Genomic DNA, 20,634 nt, shown 5'->3' on the forward strand with positions numbered 1-20,634 from the left:
CCAAATGCCAAACATCTAAAAACTCAACTGGAGCTGAGATATTTAATGCATAAAGGTTTTATATTTTACATCTTTGCTGGTTAATGTAGAATTTAGTAGCTGCCATTTCTGACTTTTTAAGCTCTTCACTGGCTGCAAACTTGTTAGAGGCTGACTTGCTCACCTTGATCATACTTCCAATCTGTCCCTGATTTGGCAGGACTGTCTTGGCTGACTTGGGTCCCTTTTCCTCCTCAATTATCCTTATCTTTAGAGAGATATGTACAATTAATTAAAATTGCATTATTTAATTACTAAAATGTTTTATGTTATGCACTTCCCTTTTCCAACTAATTTATTTAATGTGTTACTTTGAAAAGAAAAAAGAAGAAAATAATTATTTGTGTATTTTTTATGGTCCGCAGTTGGGACATGGGGAGTGGCGTATCATTTACTTATATACTATGAACTAAAAAGTGTCCTACCTCCAAATGTGGAAAAGTATGTTGCTAGGGTTGCCCAAAATAAGATAGCAGCCCTAAAGATTTAAACTCTTTAATTACTGGCAATGGTAACACCAATGTGTATCTTTAAAAGGAGTAGCGTTGTTACCATGTATATTTAGACCTGTAAGGTAACTTCAATAGTTGGAAAGATGCTAGGAAGCTTGATAAAGAACCACATTGAGGAGTTTCTGCTGGAAAAAAATATTATATGTGATAGTAGTTAAACAAACCTACCCTCCTTTTATGACAAAGTAAGTTACCAGACAAAGCACTAGTTCAGATAATATACTTAGACTTTGCAAAGCATTTGACACAGTACTCCACATAGATGGGTAAAGTGTAATTCGAGTTTTTTAGGCTTAGAAAATGCAATCTGTAAATGGATAGAGAACTGGCTTCAAGGCCACATCCAGAGAGTAGTAATTAATTATTCATACTCTGAATGGTCTAAGGTTACTTGTGTTGTACCCCAGGGTTCAGTGTTGGGACCTCTACTTTTTAACATATTTAAAAATGATATAGAGCTTTAGATTAAAAGTACTCCAACTACAAGGAGATTGTATTGTTTAGTTGGGCAGCCGGGTGGCAAATTATATTAATTTTGATAAATGTAGTTATGTACTTGGGGGCTAACAACATGAATACTTCATACTGTCTACGGGGAATATATTTGGGGGAGTCAAAATGTAGAAGAATCTTGGTGCTTTGGTAGATCATAGACTTATTAGTAGCATGCAATGCCAAGCTGCAATATCTAAAGCTAGTGAAGTACTTTCTTAGTACTAAAGAATGTTAATAGACTGCAGAGGTGGAGACATAATCCTGCCCCTGTACAAAGCATTGGTCAGACCACATCTGGAATATGCAGTCCAGTTTTGGGCACCAGTTAACAAAAAGGACATTGTGGAATTGGAGAGAGTGCAGAGAAGGGCAACTAAACTAATAAAAGAAATGGAGAAGCTCAGCTATGAGGAGAGAGTAGCTTAACTGAATCTTTTCTCCCTTAAGAAGAGATGTATAAGGGAGGATATGATCATCCTATATAAATATATAAATTGTTAATATAGAGACCTTACATCACAATTATTTACTAGTAGGTTATTGCATAGGAAAAGGGCACACTTTGCGTCTGGAAGTTTAATCTCTGCATACAGAAGAGATTCTTCACAGTAAGGTCTTTGAATATGTGGAATAGACTCCCATAGGAGGTAGTTTTAGCACATTCAATAGATTGTTTTAGGAAAGAGCTGGATGCGTTTTTTGATGGACAGAATATAACTGGGTATTACATTTTAAAAGGAATGACACCAGGGACTGTTGATTCAGGTATAATCTTTTTGCCTTAGAGAATCAGAAAGGAATTTTTACCCCGTTTAAGTAAATTGAACCATGCTCTATAGGGGCTTTTTTGCCTTCCTCTGGATAAATTGTATATTTAGGTTTCTATCCAGAATATGCAGATTTTTTAGTACGTTTACTTCCCTTGTGATTGAACTCGATTTTTGTCTTTTTCCAACTTATTTATGTAACTAGTAAGCAGTGTCTACACCTACAGTATATCTCTACCATCATAAGTTTCCCTGAAAACAGAATTTGTTCACGTCTCCAGTTCTTTATATATCCAAAAAGAAAAAATAGTGTTTGTAGTTGAATGGACTGTCTTTTTTTCAGCCTGACTATGTAACTATGTTGGATATAAACAGGCAAATCCATTCCAATCCAGTTTCTAAAATATAGGCATACTTTGTACACTTTTGTATACTTGAGTATGGACATACTTGGCATACTTAAAGTGAGGATAGTTACGTAGTTAACTCACTTCAGCTTCTTGTGTGGTTACTTGACAATCTTCCTTATCTGTAAATTTAGCTTAGACTATACCATTCTTCAAATTGGACATGAGTCACTTTAATCATACAAACAGCATACCAACATTCATACGCTATGTCTAGTGTATTTACACCAGGAACTGATCACGATACCCCCTTCCCTCATTTACACAAAATTTTCAGCAATCATAAAAATAACAATATCAATAATTAAGACATAAAACACAAAAAAGGTAGGTGGATCTATAGTGTAAGCCATTACATTGGTTGTCAGTGGTAAAACTCCAATTGGATAAATGTTTAGCATTGGGGACACATTTATCTCCCCGTTTATGTATACTCCCACAATAATGGTCAGTGGCAGAGGTGCCTCCTTTAGGAAATAACCAAGTTATCTGGGTGGTCAGTAGAAAAGGGGCCCCTTTACATTGGTGATTAGTAGAAGAATGTCCCTTTATCTTGGTATTCACCAGGACCATTTATAGTAGTTGTCAGTAGCAGGTGTTACCCTTAGATTAGTAGTTAGCGGGACAAGGGAACACTTTATATTAGTCCAGGGTGTAAGGGAGCTCCTTTGTTTAAAGTGATTTCATTATAATTTTTTTTTGTCAAATATAGTTTTTTTATTTCAGCTGTCATGGTATTAACAGCCATTATTTAGCACCCACCTCCAATCAATTTATGATGTAAGTTGAGAAGGTGCCAGAAGCATTCAATAAATTTTAGTAATAGTTTTTATCAAACGATACCTTCAATAGAAGTCAATGCATTTCAGGGGTTCAAAGGGTTCCTCTTTATCAGAGCTTGATGAATTTACTAAGAAAAAAACATACACTAGATAAGGATTAGTCTACATGGACTGTTTCCCTAGCATTTAACCCGAGACTTTTAACGCCCTTGTTTGAAATCCCCATGCATTACAATGTGTTTATTTACACTAGGACGTTTCCTTGAGGCACGTTTATGACATTGCTTGCAACGGTTAAAAAATTAAAATGTGGGTAAACACTTCTATTGATTGCAATGGGACGTTTTCCCACGTTTTTGAGCTCTTTAGTTCAAAACGCGGTAAAACACAATAAAAACGTGGGAAAACACGGCATAGGTGTTTTCCAGCATTTTAAAGGCAAGCTTGAAAATGCTAAAAAAGTGCAAGAAAACGCATATAAACGCAATAGGGATTGGTACATGCGTTTTTAAAAACATCCATGTAGACTCAGCCTTAATGAGTGTATGATGATCCTCAAGCGTATACTAGAGTGGTAGCTGTATTATCCCAGCACTTCAATCCACTCATAAAGTGTACACTAAAAAAAAAGTAAAACTGTACTACCTAACATTTTAATGCAATTTTATGTAAAATTAAAAAAAATCTAGTTGGAGGATTTATTTATTTTTTTTGCACTTCCTTCACCATGTAAGAATGCAAACTTCTCTGTGTAAGCTTTGCTGCTCTACCTAACCTTTGCTGCATAATAAATAACACTGTTATCTTTACACCTTCTCCAATACCAGGAAGTTAGTGCAAGCATCCCAAGAAAGAATTCAGAGAGATTTTTGTATTGGCAATTTAAAGAATTCATTGAATTCTTACTACTTTTATGGTACATACTGTTGTATGAAGTTTAGTGCTTCTTTTATACTATAGCACATGCAGTGACCTTTGATTATAAACAACCCACAGACCCAGTTCTTTACATTGAAATGCAAAGAAATTGACAGAAATATATGCAGAGATTATACACCATGGATCTGAGTTGTAATGCTCCCCAAGACTGGAGAATATAGACTAACATGGGAGAATTTAGGTGATCCAGCAGACCTGAAATACATTCCTTAAAAATAATTTGCTATTTGTTCGCAAATGTTTTCAATCCTGGACCAGATTCATTACAGGTTTGCTGCATCACCCACATTCTCCCATGATAGTTTAGCTCCAGGACCACTGTGTCACATTGCATTGTAATTATTTATATATCTGGTTAGGTGTTTTATTTTATTTTTGTTTTCACATTGTTTTTGTTTCTACATTCAATTGTAAGTAAATAAAATACTCCTACTAAGCATCCAAGGTAAATTGCCATCAATAGAATTGTTTTAGTAGATATGTTAATAGTTCTCTTGGTTACCAAATCAAAAAGCATGATGAAAATGATACATAATATTAAAATGATTATCTACTAATTTTTTTGCTTTTTATATTTTTTATGGTCAGTATTTCTGTGTGTGTTCAATTAAAGAATACCAACACTCATTTGGCTGTTTAATAACTAGCACTGCATAGAGGTGTCAAATTTATGTTGCTGGAAACAATCTTTCATGATCATTTCCAGCAACAGTGGAATGAACAAGTGCTGTGCATTGTTCAGTTCTATGGAGAAGGGAGGGGGGAAGGACAAGCAAGAAGCACCCACTGCCTCCTCTGCCATAAAATATGACTTCGGTCATCCCTGATTGGATTTTTAGCCATCCACCACAGCACACACATGAGATTTGTACCTGAGATGATCACAATCATTTATCTCAGACAGAAGTGTGCCCATTTATTAAAGGTTTACCAATAATTTAGTGGTAAAAAAAAATAGTCAGTGACCCTAGCCTAGTAGCCTAATGACCTTGGAAACATCTCCAATGCCTGGTTTATCAATGTATTGTACATAGAAGTTTTAAATTTGGTCACATAAATTTCTTGGAAATATCAAACCCTTCTATCCAAGACAGTTGTTCTGTACATATCTCTCCCTATCCCTGGTGTAATTGTTCATATATTTTTTACTGCTACTACAGCACTTGACCCTGTCAGCCTCCAACACATTGTACATATGTAACAGTATCTTTGCACTTCAAATGGACTGTAGAACGTTCCAGTCAATAAGACATAGGCTAGCATGATGGCTAACAGTTGCGAACGTTCACTTTTTTTATCCTAAATCATCCTCTGTAAAGTATTATGTACTTTGTTCCACTATAGCGAAACACTATCGACTGTTAACTAAAAAGAGCCAGGCAAACTTCCTTTCCAGTATACTTTTGAAGGACTCTGGACTAAGGAAAATGTGTATTATATATTTACATAAACACACACAAACAAATTGTAGTGAACACTTTTTGTACCTTTCACAAAATACAAATGGGTTCATTGGAAAATCCAGCAACCACAATAGCTACTGGTACTACACATGATATATTGTTACATGCATAACACCCTTTGGCTGATGAACAGGGCATACACAGCACATTCATGATGGATGGGATGCAGGCAAAGTCAGACTTATTTAATTTTTTTTTCTTTTGCATGACTCAGACTTGCCATCAAGAGGAAGAGTGGTCAGTCTGAAATGCTGAATGCTTAAATTCCTCTGTATCTGAAGGCATAATAGAGCTAGGTGCTCCCCAAAAACAATGTTTCCACACACTCTATTCACAAAATAGAGAAAATTGCAGCTCTAATAGTGCAGTGGGAGTTTGGTAAAGCTAACCTGTTTAAACCTCACAACCTTGGGCAGTTTAAAGAAAGCATATGATGAAAAAATGCATAAGCTAAAGTAATACTGCATGCTGAAACAGCAATAATATACAAAGATAAGGCAGCTTAAGTTATATATGCAGATTTTTTTTAAACTTGCAATTGGCCCCTCTTCTTCCACTTACCCAAGCCTTGCAATTTGAATGTGATGGCTATACAGACAGCAGTGTTCTCCCCAGACTCTTTTAGCTAGGCGCACCACCCGGCACTTTTCAGCAACCACCCGGCTGTTTTTGGGTGGTTACTGATGAGCTGGGTCACAATTCAGCTGCTTCCACCCGCCTAGAATTTCTTACCACCCAGCTTACAAAAATTTCTGGGTTGAGCACTGGACAGGTAAACTAAACAGACAGGTACTTTATTGAAGATGGCACAGATGATGACCTTAAAAAAGTACAGTGTAAAGTTTCTTCAATTTAACACTTATCTGACATTTTACAGGTAGACACTTTCTGCAGCTGACACACTGGGCATAATTGATTAAAGCTATCCAAGGTTTGAGAAGATACACATGAACCTGGATGATCTATTAAACCTGGAATAGATTTCCTAAAGGTCATTTGCTACTTGTCAAATGTTTTCAATCCTAGACCTGATTCATTCCAGGTTTGCTGGGTCACCAAGGTTTACTAATTAAAACGTATCTTTTCCAGCATTGGAGAGCTTATATACATCCAGGCTCACTGTCATAATTAATGTACCAAGAGCAGTTTGGTTAGAGTTTGTTGATTTTTAAGAAACATCATGAATAATCTATATATGGTATGTTAAGATTACAGAGAAATAACTGAGAACACTGATAAATTATTTTAATACTGTACAGTCATGCAGCCATACTGCATGGGATAGACCAGAGGTACTTAAACTTTTTTATGTAAGAAAATTGTTACTGTACTGGTACCTAAAAGAGAATAAAAACAATAAAAAGACAAATAATTATGGGTGAATAATAATAAAACAGACACACTAACAGCAAACATATTTGTTTCCATTCTAGTATATTTTATTTTCCCTTATTTATAACGCAGTTAAAAGCTAACATTGTTAATAAAGCCAAAATTTAAACCAGACAATATATTTCTGAGTATCATTACAATGTAAAGGCAACCCTGGGCACTCTAGAAAGAATAATCACTATGTGCGCTACAGCGAATGGTTGGTGTAGGAACATGCCAGTGACAATGGAAGGGGTTTATAGGGGCATTGCTATGTAAACCTTGAATTTACACAGAACACGTGCCATAACTCTTGTACCTGACAAATTTGCATTCATTACTATGCTGCAACAAATGTTTCCCAGACACATTTAAAAATAGACACAATTAAACCTTACTACTATCATTTTTAAAAACTGAAGCTCTCATTACATTGTCTTTTCAGTATGTATAATATAGACAGTTGACATTTTGGGCCTACCTTAAAGAAGAGCTTCATTAAAACTGTTATTAATTTTACCCCTACAACTCTTGTCCGCTCCTAATTTCTGCACTTCCCTGTCCTTTAATGATCACCCTTTGCAACCCCCTCTCCACTAATGATCACTTCTGCAACAATCCCCCAACCACTGGTCATCTTTGTACTTTCTAAAAACCATTCTTTATCACTGCTCATATTTTGCACCGCCTTGCAACCACTGTCTCTGTACCCTTTTACAATGTTCACCACTGCCACCAATAAACTTCTTAAATAAACTAGCCAAAAAAAAAGTCACACTGCCTAATATTTTGTTGAACTGCCTTTAGCTTTCATTACACTATGGTGTATTGTTTCAATAACTTATGCAGGGTCGCAACATTTTGGATTTTGTATTGGTCAGTCCTCGTGTGAAAATGATACCACTCTACCACTCATTCACAATTTGAAAAAAATCCATTGATGGAAAAACCTGGTCATTCACTATATTCAGATAGCCAGTGACCCTCATTTTTGGTCACATAAGGTTGCTGAACCTAGACCTGACTAGTTGAAGTATTCCTAGATCATGACCTTGCCCCCACAGACTTGGGTTTATTTTTGGCCAGGCAGTGCACTTAGCTTTGTCCCCCAAGCTCATATTGCATTGCTCACCTTTGCCACCCTTTAAAAGCACCTTCTCTCCAAAGGGCAGCTTTAAGGATGGGCTGTCCATACCACTGTGCTGCCTCTATGGTTATGGCCTGCTGTTGGCGACAGGGCTCCCACCAATTTAATACAGGTCTGAAACAATTTGGGTCAAGACACATGATTTAAGTAACCCTTTAATATACTACGTGGGGTATATTGTTTTACAGATCCCTAAATGGGTGCTGTTTTTGACCCAAGAGTATAAGCAGTAAGAGGCTGATTTTGACAACTAAAGAATTACACATTTTTTCCTCTCTGTGTATTAGCCATCAACACTGTAGGTGATATTTTGGAGTTATTTTTTAAAACTATGGAAAACTATGTTATTTATCTTTAATCTAATAATTCTTACTTTACTCCTAAAATCGAACTATTATCCTCAACCTAACCCATGATAGGGGCATGCTTCAATGCTTTCATTACCTACTGAGGTATTACATTGGCATAAGCATATGAGACAGATATTTAGAATTTTCCAATTTCACTGTCTGCATGCTTTCTTTTGTCTGTGACTCATTAGGTGATGTCAGGATCAGCATGGTAACTTCCAAGGATGTATCCCTTAAAACAAAGGCGGCAAAGGTTGTTGCCAAATTTCTACCCCCATGCAATCTGTTATCATGAATAAAGACTTTTGGTAAGTTGTCTTTATTCAAAAGTCACCCCGAGCCTTAGTACTTAAGTCTCGGAGTTCAGGCATTTTGGCTGCTTACAATGTGTGGTTGAATTCTTTTCATGTGTTTGAGTTCAATATATCCAATTATTGCTTTTACTATGAGCAGATGGTTATTACACAGCTGAGAATGTGTTTTAATAGTTTAGATGACCATAAACTCTATCTAGTTCTAGGAGAAAAAATCCCAGCATGAACTGGCCCCATAAACTAGAAATCCTCCATGGAACTTTTCACTGAATGAATAATCCTTTCCAGCAAATCAATGCTGAGCAAGTGATAGCAATATATCCAGGAATAAAAAAAAAGAAGGAAACTGTTCTGTAAGCATAAAATGAAAATCAATTATACACTTCAACCTTTTCCTGTATGAAATACGGGATTCCAGAAATGTTTTCACAATCATTGTATATTACAGAAATAAAAGGACTTTTGCATACAATCTGGCGGAATATATAGTAAACCAACAACTTATTATTTTGTGACCTGTTTTGGAAAAATAACATGTAGAGCCCTATTTATAAAGGAATGAACATGTTGCTAATAAATTATTTATATATAGGAATCCACATAATTCTCTATCAACCAACACTTTTTTTTAGCAGAATTGCCTTTTTTAGTAGATCTTCACTGTTGAAAGCTGATGATCACCATATTTATAAAGTAAAGAGCAATACTTTCTAGTTAGCAAGAAAACAAAAATGGAGAATGCCATAGGCCACAAAAATGACCTATCATGGCTGCAATGTAAGTCCTTGGCCACCGATTGCTACTTTTAATGTTGGTGTTTTTAGCCAATTAAAGTCGATATCAGATACATTATTCAAGTAAATGGAGCTTTTGATCGACAATTTAGGTTAAATATGGTACTGAAATCAATTGGTGATAGCCCTTTTATAAATCTGGTGATTGTAGAAGTGGCAATCTGAAAAAAAATCAAAGAAGGATTTAGGGATGTGTTATCTGATCGCCTCCTAGAATTTGATTGAGATCATATTTAAAACTTTAAATTGCAATATTATCTTAAACATCCTTTTAAATGTTTTCTTGAGTGCCTTTGAACCTCTGAAATTTTGGACCATCAGATGGTATTTCAACATTATTAGTACTCATTAGGGCTACTCGTTAGTGGGTTGCGGTGTTTTACAACAATGCATGGCAATGCACAGACACATGCGTGGCTGTCTGTTGCAATGCTGACCCTATTTAATTCATTGGATAGGGCAACTCAGAGAGAAATATGTGCAGCAGTATGTTGTAAAAATTCACTGTAGCATAACGCATAAGTGGGAACATCCGATGGTGCCTTCTATGCAATGTCTGATGTCCTTGCATATTGCACAACATGTGAAGTTCAGTGAACTGCACATAGTGGGAAAGAAACCTAAGAGCCCATTTATTTGAATTGGCTGACTAACAAAAAGGCAGCACATCACACACAAATGTAGAGTGCTTGCTGAATTTTTGTTGCCCTTTGTGTTGTGCCATAGCACAGGTAACATTGAATGGCGATCCAATGTATGACACATGTGCTATGTAGGATCAACAGTTTATTGCAGAGTGTGCGTGCAAAGTCAATATTTGTATATCAAAGCTGCCTCTGGAGGAATGCATTCAGAGTGTGTGCAGGCCCCTGGGAACTCTGCTTTATTTGTATATGTAAAACTAAAATCTATTTCTTCTTAAAAAATATATATACTCAGAATATTTCTTTATAGTTTTAGATGGTTAGAACGTGGAAAGCTTAGAACCATTATGTTTTTAATTCCTTTATCAGGCTAGATTTTGCCTCACTTCCTGTTCTGGTCAGTGCTTTCAAATATAGGAAAAGACAGTTTACCTCCAATTGATTATTTGACAACAGTAAAACCTGATAGTTCTAATTGGTAGTTGCTATCCAAAATGAAAAAAAGTTTGCGGTATACAAAAACTTAGGCAATTTATTTTTTTCTTGGGGCGCCCAAAATGAAAAAAGTGTGGGACAAATTTATACTTTAAGCAAATATATATATATATATTTTTTTTAGGAGGTGTCTGATGGAAAATTTCTCATACAAGCTCCTGCCAGTACAGGCTACTAGAGATAGTCAATGAGGTGCAGAAAAATCAGACATTTATGCAAACTTTATGTAAATTGCACTGACTTGTTGCAGAGCCAATCAAACTCTGCAAGTATAGAGTTTGATTGGCTCTGTTTCAATTCAGTGTGATTTGCATGCAATTTGCATATATTTTGCATCAAATATTTGCATCAAATATTATGCATCTCATTGACCATCCTCACAGGCTACCAATGCAAAGCTGCTGGTTTTCAATTAGCAGGAACCGTGTCAGCTTTCTATGCGTGGTTTCTCAGTTGGCCACTGAGCTGCTCATCAGGTCTATCAGATTGACAACCCAATGGCCAACTGAAATGAACTGAGTGCAGCGTGCTTACTGGGCTGGGGCTAATTGCAAGGTGGCAACTTAGCATTGTCAGCTTGCATTTGGAAAACATGTTACTCTGATCTGCAGGTATGAATTATTGCAGCAGATACAAAAAATGATTTGCTTAAAAAAACTATATAGGCTCTATTTATGAAGCAAAGAATCAGACATTCCTGCAAACATTCTCTGGTGGTAATCTTCCTGGTTCATATGTTTCAATGGCAGTAATTAATTCCCACCAGGGGATGTCAGATTTTCTGTTTTATAATGAGTGAGGCATAATGCCAAACAAGGTTTTGGGTTTACATTCATAAATATCATAATATAAAGTCCCTATTTATAATATTTTAGCAGCTTGAACCTACAATTTTCCATGACCTACAACACAAAAACAGAGATGGAGCCCTGACAAGTACCTCTCCAGTTGTTTTCTCTCTGTATAAATGAATTATTCCAGTGCCAACAGTACAAGTCAGCATTGGACATTAGGGAATTTCTTGATTGGTGGTTGAGTTGATAAAACCATTCCGAAGCATCAAAGCCTGAAGAAGACATTTCAAGCATCCAATCTATGTGATTGTAAAGGTGGAGGAATAATGACACTTAGAATGCACTTACAGAATCAATGAACTGTGCAGAGGAAATCAACAGCCAGTAGCAGGCTTCATTAGCACTGCTTATGTTGCGGGGCCGCACGCCTCTTCGCTATCCCTAATGTACTCCTGCTTTGTGATCGTCATCCCTGTAATGTGCCCTTGTGGACTTCATGAAACTAGTTTGGAGAATTTTAAATGTCCCCTGACTTAACGGCTGGCCGAGAATTGTGGACCATTAGCTCAGATTTTCCCTAATTGAAATCCATTGGTGACTAACATAAATTATTAATGTAGTATGTGTTCTGTATTTATGGAGTAACCCTAATGCTTACAATTTAGTGTATGGTTATTGCAGCAATTTACTGTATGCTTTAAATCACTCGGCTTATTACTCAGGGAAACATGTTCAGAGCAACACAAATGCAGAGCTGAAACTAAAGCTGCTGCAATTTAATTTCAGAGCCCCAGAGGTATGTCTTTGTGAAAATTCATACATACAATTCACTACCGAGAGATATTTAACACAAGTACAGCCAAGCCATTTAGAGTTTGTTCAGACTGGATGCCTAATGATACATTCTGTTGCATTTTAATATTACTCATTTTAAAACTAATTTCACTTGGGACATGTTCCAATTCACTTTCCTAACCACCCTATCAATGATCATACTAATACTGTATTCGGGGGCTTTGCAATTAACTAAATTTGGCAATTACATTTATAGAAAAAAATTGCAAAAATAAAAAATGATCATCCTTAGTACACAGCAAAAAGCAATAAATTCAGCTGTTTTTTAAAGACTTATTTCTTTTCGAAATGTTTCATAAGCATGTATATTGTATGTACACTGGTTTGGACAAAATGTGATGTGTCACGAGACTTTCTAATATGCCTACCTACTGCAGTACCATAGCTGCCATTATTTTAAAGAGAACACTCTCATCTCCCATGTATAAAAACGAAGCAGTACTTTAATCGAATGTTTCATATCTGTCCTTCCTGCAAAATGTGCAACCTAAGCAGACAATTAGGCTGGTGTCTTACAGGCAGGTTTTGTAATAGAGATTAATCGCATCCATGTATTGCTAATGCCTGTGATTCACAGCGATCTGATCTCTCTTCATCAGCGATGTGATGCAAAGGCCCTGGAGGTGAAATAAATTTGTAACTGGTGATTTAATTTGTCTTCATCAGTGGTTTGTAGCTATACCACCAGAGGTGAATAAAGAGCAATCTGTTACTGGATATTAGTAACACCTCTTGCTGAAAGTATTTACTATATAGATGCCCATACAGGGAGTATTTTCTAAGTGCATATATATATACATTGAATATTGTTGTATTTATATATATTCAGATACAATTCTTGACTTCCAAAATCAGCATCTACACTCTCTATCTCCACTATTCTCCTTGGCAGGTAGAATATTCAATAGGCTTTGTAAGGACCAGGATGACAAATCTTAGGCTATGTTCAGACCTGCACTGGAAGCAGTGATTCATGTTCAGCTCCTGATGGCTAGCACCTTGTCACTTGTCCACCTGCACTGCTGCGCTGGTTCTTAAAGATGTGGTATGCAACCATTTTCTGCCACCAATATGTATTCTATATTGTACATGTAGTGTCCCACTAAAGGAAGAGGTTCAGGAGTGTGAAGAAGAAGTGACCACAACCCCACTGCCAGTCTGGGCATAGCCTAGGTATGGTAAAGATTAATTTCAGGAAAGGTCAAATATATATATATTTTTTTGGTAGCTTATATACTCCATTAAAGCAAAACTAAACCTTAAAGTGAAAATAATTGTGAGCAGGTAGGTTCCTTATTGCAGGTGAAGTTTATGCACGGCTGATTGGATTGTACACTGAGTTGTGTTTACATTATAAAAGATCGTTAACAGGCAGGTAAGTTTGTTTTATTGCAGAAGGGACATCATATGTCTCTTAAATAAATAATACCCAGCCTGGTTGCATTTTTTTTATTTTTGTTATTCTAAGATTTAGTTACACTTTAAATTATTTTTTGATACATGCCAGAGGGCCCGATTATTTCTTGGATCTCTCAGGATTCAGCGGTGAGATCTCAGCACCTGTTTTTCAAGTTCTTGCAATCATTCTAAGTGTTTCAATAATATTGTTGGAGCTTTTTTACTACACTTCTAGAAAAACATGACATTAACCTTCTGTAAATGCTAATTCCCTTACTTCAAGGCTGAGATTCTAACCATTGTTAACCCTGGGGTTCTTTCAGAGGTTCCTTGGTGTTCCCTAAGCTGTGCCTTGTTGGTCTTCTTTTTGATAGTCCCGGCATCATCGGACTCAATGGCCTGACCCCAATGACCTTTCAAGGTGTCAGACAATATCACCCACCAATAATCCCAGTGATTCATTTAGAAGTGGATCACTGAGATATTTTGCTTTGGGGTACAAAGGTTGACAATGGCTTCTCTGTTATGTCTGAAGTCACTGGTCCAGATCTCCTGATCTCTGCGCTTCCTCCATGGTATTTTTAAGGATCATCAATGGCACCCCAAGTATTTCTATCACAAGTTCCCTAAATGTATCATGGGAAATGAAATGAAACTACCTGCAACTAGTGGACCTATAAAAGACCTAAGATGTCAGGTGGAGTCTCAGCCCTGACATATCCCTTTAAGGTGGAATAATCTTTTAAGGCAGGGCTGCCCACACTTTTTTTGGCTCGCAAGCTACTTTTTAAATGACCAAGTCAAAATGATCTATCAAAAATAAAAATGGTAAACAAATATTTATCTATATATATATATATATATATATATATATATATATATACATATACCGAGTATGACACAGAAGTGACTCTAAGTGACTCATCCTCCCCACTGTTACATGGAGCCTTCTCACGCAGAGACTTCCCCAGCATCCCCATAGACGTACGGCCAGGCTGCTAGTAAACAGCAGGGAGGGGTACGGCAGGGCTCTGCGATGGACTCAGGTTGCCTTTGCGATAAACTGGTGGATGCCGATCAACGTTTTGGGCACCCCTGCTTTAAGATGTGACTTGTCTGTCTCTGTGTAATGTTTTGCCAGCAGTGAGATCTGATTATATGAACACATGCTCAGTCTCAAGCAATCCTATGAAGATTGGTTTTCCTAAATGTGTGTGAGGCTGCACATGTTCTGCTATGTGGTGATCGGTTTTTTATACTCTGGATTACAAGGGAAGGAGATCCGGTACATTGGGATCAGTCCTGACAGCTCGGTGTCTGATGTGCTATATGTGCAGGAAGTGAGGGTTCCGGGCTGTGACAGGCAGAGTGACATTTAGGTGACTATACACAGGTTGGGGATGCACGTCATCCCCATCCCCAACCTGTGTATAGTCCCAGCTTGTCATCCCTAGCCCCAACCTGTGTATAGTCCCAGCATTTCATCCTGATCCCCAACCTGTGTACAACCCCAGCACGTCATCCCCATCCTCAACCTGTGTATAGTCCCAGCACGTCATCCCTATCCCCAACCAGTGTATAGTCCCAGCACTTCATTTTCATCCCTAGCCTGTGTATAGTCCCAGCACGTCATCCTCATTCCCAACCTGTTTATAGTCCCAGCACGTCATCCTCATCCCCAACCTGTGTATAGCCCCAGCACGTCATCCTCATCCCCAACCTGTGTATAGCCCCAGCACGTCATCCTCATCCCCAACCTGTGTATAGCCCCAGCACGTCATCCTCATCCCCAACCTGTGTATAGCACCAGCACGTCATCCCCATCCCCAACCTGTGTAAAGTCCCAGCACGTCATCCTTATCCCCAACCTGTATATAGTCCTAGCACATCATCCTTATCCCCAACCTGTGTATAACCCCAGCATGTCATCCTTATCCCAAACATGTTTATAACCTCAGTACATCATCCTCATCCCCAACCTGTTTATAACCCCAGCACATCATCCTCATCCCCAACCTGTGTATAGCACCAGCACGTCATCCCCATCCCCAACCTGTGTAAAGTCCCAGCACATCATCCTTATCCCAAACATGTTTATAATCCCAGCACATCATCCTCATCCCCAACCTGTGTAAAACCCCAGCACGTAATTTTCATCCCCAGCCTGTGTTTAGTCCGAGCATGTCATCCTTGTTCCCATGCAATGTACAGCTCCAGCACCTCATCCCCATAGTATATACATCCCCACACCGTTTTCTCATCCCTAACATGTGCACAGCCCCAGCATGTCATCCGCTTACTTTATACAGATCTATCATGTCATTCTCATCCCCAACCTGTGTAAAACTTCATGCTCATTCACAACACATGTACAGCCACTGCATGCCATCCCCAGGATATAACCGTGTGCCTATTTGACACCTTTCTTTAGTGTCACTCCATAATGAGGGCGCATGGCAGGTCTGTCATCAGCTGTCAGTCTGTCAGTTTCTGTCATGTGATAAGATGTGCGCTTGTTGTTAGTATTTTCTCTCCAGGAGAAATTCTTAGCAACCCAGACAATAGAAGTGAATGTATTGTAATTTGGAAGGTTCCGAGAAATTTAGTTTCCTGCCTGTAGCTCAGATCTTCTTGTTAATAAATGTCCAGTGTACTTTCTGTATATACAGACTGCTCATCTCTGTAAAATGATTTTGTATGGAATCTGCAGATCTCTATGACTTATTTCTTTTAGTATGAATTTCTTTTTCACTTAAATGTGTTTATTATGGAGGAGAACCCAGGTAATAATTACATTAGTGTAATGGACAATGGGATCTATGCTCCTTTCATTTGTGCCTTTATGTAGTAAGCTAGAAAGATCAGTGGTGACTGCAGTGACCGATATAGCTTGGTGCTCATTGAACCCCTAGAGACCTCTAGGAGAACCCTGGTGACTTCTAGAAGTAGCCTCAACCACCTCTAAAATAAACCTTAATGACGTCTAGTAGAAACCCCAGGAACCTGTAGAATAAACCCCAGCAACCTTTAGAACTCCAGTGACCTCAGGAGGACACTTTAAGGACATCTAGAAGAACCCTGCTTGGGAAATGCTGATCTAGACAGATCACGTCTAGATGGATAGATCACTTCTAAATGGATATATATATTAAAGAAAGTTCAGTATATATGGAGGATAGCATATCTGTGTATCTGCAGTGTGAGACCTATAGCACTTAGTCCAAGGGTACAGCTAAACAAAGTGCTGCCATGCATTTACCCCACAGAGCTGCAGTTAATCTCAGATACAAACTTTAAGGTACTGGAATAGGTGCCTACTCCTTGGGAACACAGATGGTCCAATAGAGCCAAATACATTTTTGGCTGATCTGGAGGCTGATCTAAAAACAGGGCTAATAATTTATTTGGCCTCTTACACAAAAGTGAGGATCAGAATGTTTATTAGTCTTTTGGTGCAAAAATACTTGCCTATAATCCTGGTAGGTTTCTGAGTTGGGTAAACAAAAATAATACATTGGGACTAAACCAGGATAGCACAAGCAAATGAGACAGATTGTTGGCAGATCTGATCTGGAGATATTTGTTCGCTAATTCCTGCCCCCCCCCCCCCCCCCATAAAAAAAATGAACTTTCTTTACTTCATCTCTCCCTGCACTCAATTGGTTATGCTCCATGTATCATTAGATAATAAGTTAAACATGACTAAGAATATAGGAACTGGGAAGTTGCAGTTTACTTGTGCATTAGTGGACAACTTGGATTATATGGACACATAACACACAGCCTCCACCGTGCTACAATGCAGCACTCGGTAACAAAGCATAACTAAGAGCTTACCCAAATACTGACTTTAAAAAAATGGTATGTGTACAGGAAATGTTTAGTGCTCCAGGGATATCTAGAAAGGAGTTTACAGAAGGGCTACATGATTTTGCAAAGTGCATTCTGTACATCCTTTTTTTGTTTACAAGGAACCAATCACCAATGGGCATCTGTCAGCTAATTTTTCACTTTTGATTTGATATATATCATATATAAATAATATATAATAATATAATATATATATATATATATATATTATATCATATCAAGATTTCTTTGTACTGGACTTGATAAAGCTGTTTTGTATTGAATCCAATACAAAATTACTTGAATTTCCCGCTGCTCCTCCCACTAGGGGGGTTATATAGTAGTCTGAACCCCTGGCTAAGTTTAGGGCTGATAATGGACACGCATCAAAATGTCATATAATATAGGATGCTGTCAGCATTACATTATTAAAAACTAACGGCTTTGTTTATTGACCACTTTACTCTCCTGTAGAAGCCCAGGTAGAGTGCCAGGAGCTAAATCCCGGTACACAAAATCAGTAATTGTCACTGGAAACAAATCGACAATCAAACAAACTGACACTGTACAGACAACATTGTTGGGTTTAGTGAAGAGAGATGGGGGGAAGAATAGGTTGGAGGTGCCTTGCTTCGTCCTTCCAATAATAACAGTAGTTGTTTAGTGTTATAAAACAGCTATACTGTGGCTAGATTTTCACTCAAGATGATTATGAATGAACATCTCAAGCGACAAGAATCTAGCATGTGTACAAGACTTAAAGCTACGTACACACTTCCAATTATTATCGTTGTTAAACGAACGACGAACGATCCTGCACGATATCTGCGAACGATCGTATAGCACCGATCCTGCACATACAGATAACGACACGATCGTTCGTAGATATTGTACACACAATAGATACGATCGTTTGAGCGATACAGGGAGTGACGTGCACGACAGGAAGTGAACGAACGTTCGTTCGTCACGCATGCTCAGACCATGGACGATCAACGAACGATCGTACACACAAACGATTGTCAACGATCGTCGTCCAATCCGATCCGCCGGTCCGGTAATTCGTTTCCAACGACTTTCCTCGTTCATCGGCGTCGTTGGTTACTTTTTTTACGAACGATTTTTGCCCAATCGATCGTTCGTCGTTCATTTTGAACGATAAAAATTAGAAGTGTGTACGCAGCTTTAGACTTAGTGTCCTAGGTTCTAAAAAAGCTTTGTAAATTAAGCCTAGCACAGGGATAGCACTCTTTAACCATGTGACTGTAATTTTCAAGGCTCATTGGACGCCGCTGAACTAAATATCACTCATTTGAAAACAAATCTTTTTCCAGGCATGTTAGCTTTGTGACTTGAGCCTAAAGACTGTTATTTTGTGGAGTAGGAGCCAATAAGGGTTAAAGATTAAATGACCAAAGTAAACTCATAAAATCAACTTTGGCTTATGGATAACATAAGGCCAAGTTATATTTATCTAAATACATTTTTTTTTCAGCTTGCTTTGATCTTTAAATGAGCTCTGACCACGCCCCCTGGTCTCTCCATCGCCTAGGCGGTGAACTGCAATCTGGGAAATGCCATCCTTGGTGGGAATGCCATCCTTGGTGGGAGTGTTTCTAATCCCCTCCCACTGACCTAATTATGCAGATTTTTTTCTTTTACTTGACTCTCATGTCACTGGAGTGCGACTGCTCAGTCTGTAGCTGCTTCCTGCTTCTTTCAGCTTGTGAGCTCCGTGCAGTGAGTGAGTGAGTGGGTGGAGGAGAACGTCAGGAGAGGAAGAAAACGCAAACGTGCCAGTCACAAGCTGGCCACTTCTAAACACTTCATAAATCATTATGTATTGCATGGATACAAGCTGACCCAGCCAGTGCCACCAGGTAAGGCTGACATTTTAGTGCAAGTAAGTAAGAATAGATTAATAATTGAAAGACTAGTTTTTGAGTTTAGTTCCTCTTTAAGGGAAATAACATGGTTATAGTTTAGTAAATTGAGTTTATAGTTAGCATGTATGCCAATCCTACAGGCTAATGTGTTCTTGTTATATCTCATGCCTGGTGTGTGTCAAAAAACATATTTTCACCTGTCCCGGAAAGGATAACACATCGCAACAACTTCAAAGCGTAGCGTCTTTTTTTTCTCGCTGGTTCATTTTAAAACATTTTTTTAGGAACGTGTTTTATTTTTGTTTGCCATTCAGGGCAGGTTGTTTCTTTCTTTGTCTGTAGAGCAAACTTTCTAAACTTTATTCAGCTATATCCTAAGGCTATGATCACACCTGTACGCTTTTCATGTGGTGCATTGTTGTTCAATTGACAGTGTACCTGCATCCTAGGGCTTGTTAATACTAAAGGTGTGTGCTGTGTTTTACTAATATTACACACATTGCTGAACATTGCACTGTAGTGCGTTGGTGGGATACATTTGGGGTATTGTTAACAATTATTGGCAAGCTAGTACACCAATGCATGTGCTGTGTGTTGCACATTGCTTTATCTCACAAAATGTGCACGTTAAAATGCAACGCATTAGTGACACTGAGCTTCCATATGCATTTTGAGAAGAAGAACTGGACTAAATGTATTTCAAGCAGACTTTTTTTCTCAAAACACAAGTATGAATGTAGCTTAATTGTGTCCTATTTAAAATTAAAGGTTTATCAAACACCATTTATGTGGGTCATCTTGTTTGAAGTATCTCTTAAACATTTGAGTAATTGGATGTCTTTTTCAACAGTTATCTTTGTAAATAACTACTTAGTTTTGTTGTGAATATTTGAAAAATTATCTTTGTAAATAACTACTTAGTTTTGTTGTGAATATAATGTTTAATAATTTACAAGCATCTCCAATTAGTTTAAATCCAAAAACTCCTTGATCTCCTTTTCACAAGATGAGCTCTTTTTGGTTTGACATGAACTATTTCACAACCTCACATTGCCATTGCTCACAGGTGCTTTGGTTGGCTGTCTAACCAGGTCAGCCTGGGGCAAATACCCTTTTGCATCCCTGATTAATTTGGTGTTGATGGGAATTGAATAATGTATCAGGTGTCAGGGGAAGGGTAATGAGCACACGCTGGGAGATTGGTGTCAAAATCATCTGAAGCAGCTAAGATCTTGAACTAGTCTGGTTTTCTAAATCAGGAGCTAAATGTCACTTGTCTTCATTGTGCTAGACGTGCTTCTAATTTGTGGTAGACATGACATGGATCTGTACC

At 37.9% G+C, this 20,634-nt stretch overlaps 1 protein-coding gene across 2 annotated transcripts in view; it reads left to right on the top strand.

Moving 5' to 3' along the window:
• BAHD1 (bromo adjacent homology domain containing 1) overlaps nt 1-20,634 on the top strand; it is a 104,667-nt gene that overhangs the window by 40,081 nt on the left and 43,952 nt on the right. Inside the window, exon 1 of one of the 2 annotated variants that reach the window (XM_072429020.1) lies at nt 18,987-19,295. The exons of the other annotated variant lie outside the window; for it this stretch is intronic. The gene's annotated coding sequence lies outside the window, so the exon portion shown is untranslated. Of the gene's footprint in view, nt 1-18,986; nt 19,296-20,634 lie in introns of those variants that run through there. 2 annotated transcript variants of the gene reach the window in all.

Source organism: Pyxicephalus adspersus, chromosome 12 (genome assembly GCF_032062135.1).
Source record: "Pyxicephalus adspersus chromosome 12, UCB_Pads_2.0, whole genome shotgun sequence".
Taxonomy (NCBI): Eukaryota; Metazoa; Chordata; class Amphibia; order Anura; family Pyxicephalidae; genus Pyxicephalus; species Pyxicephalus adspersus.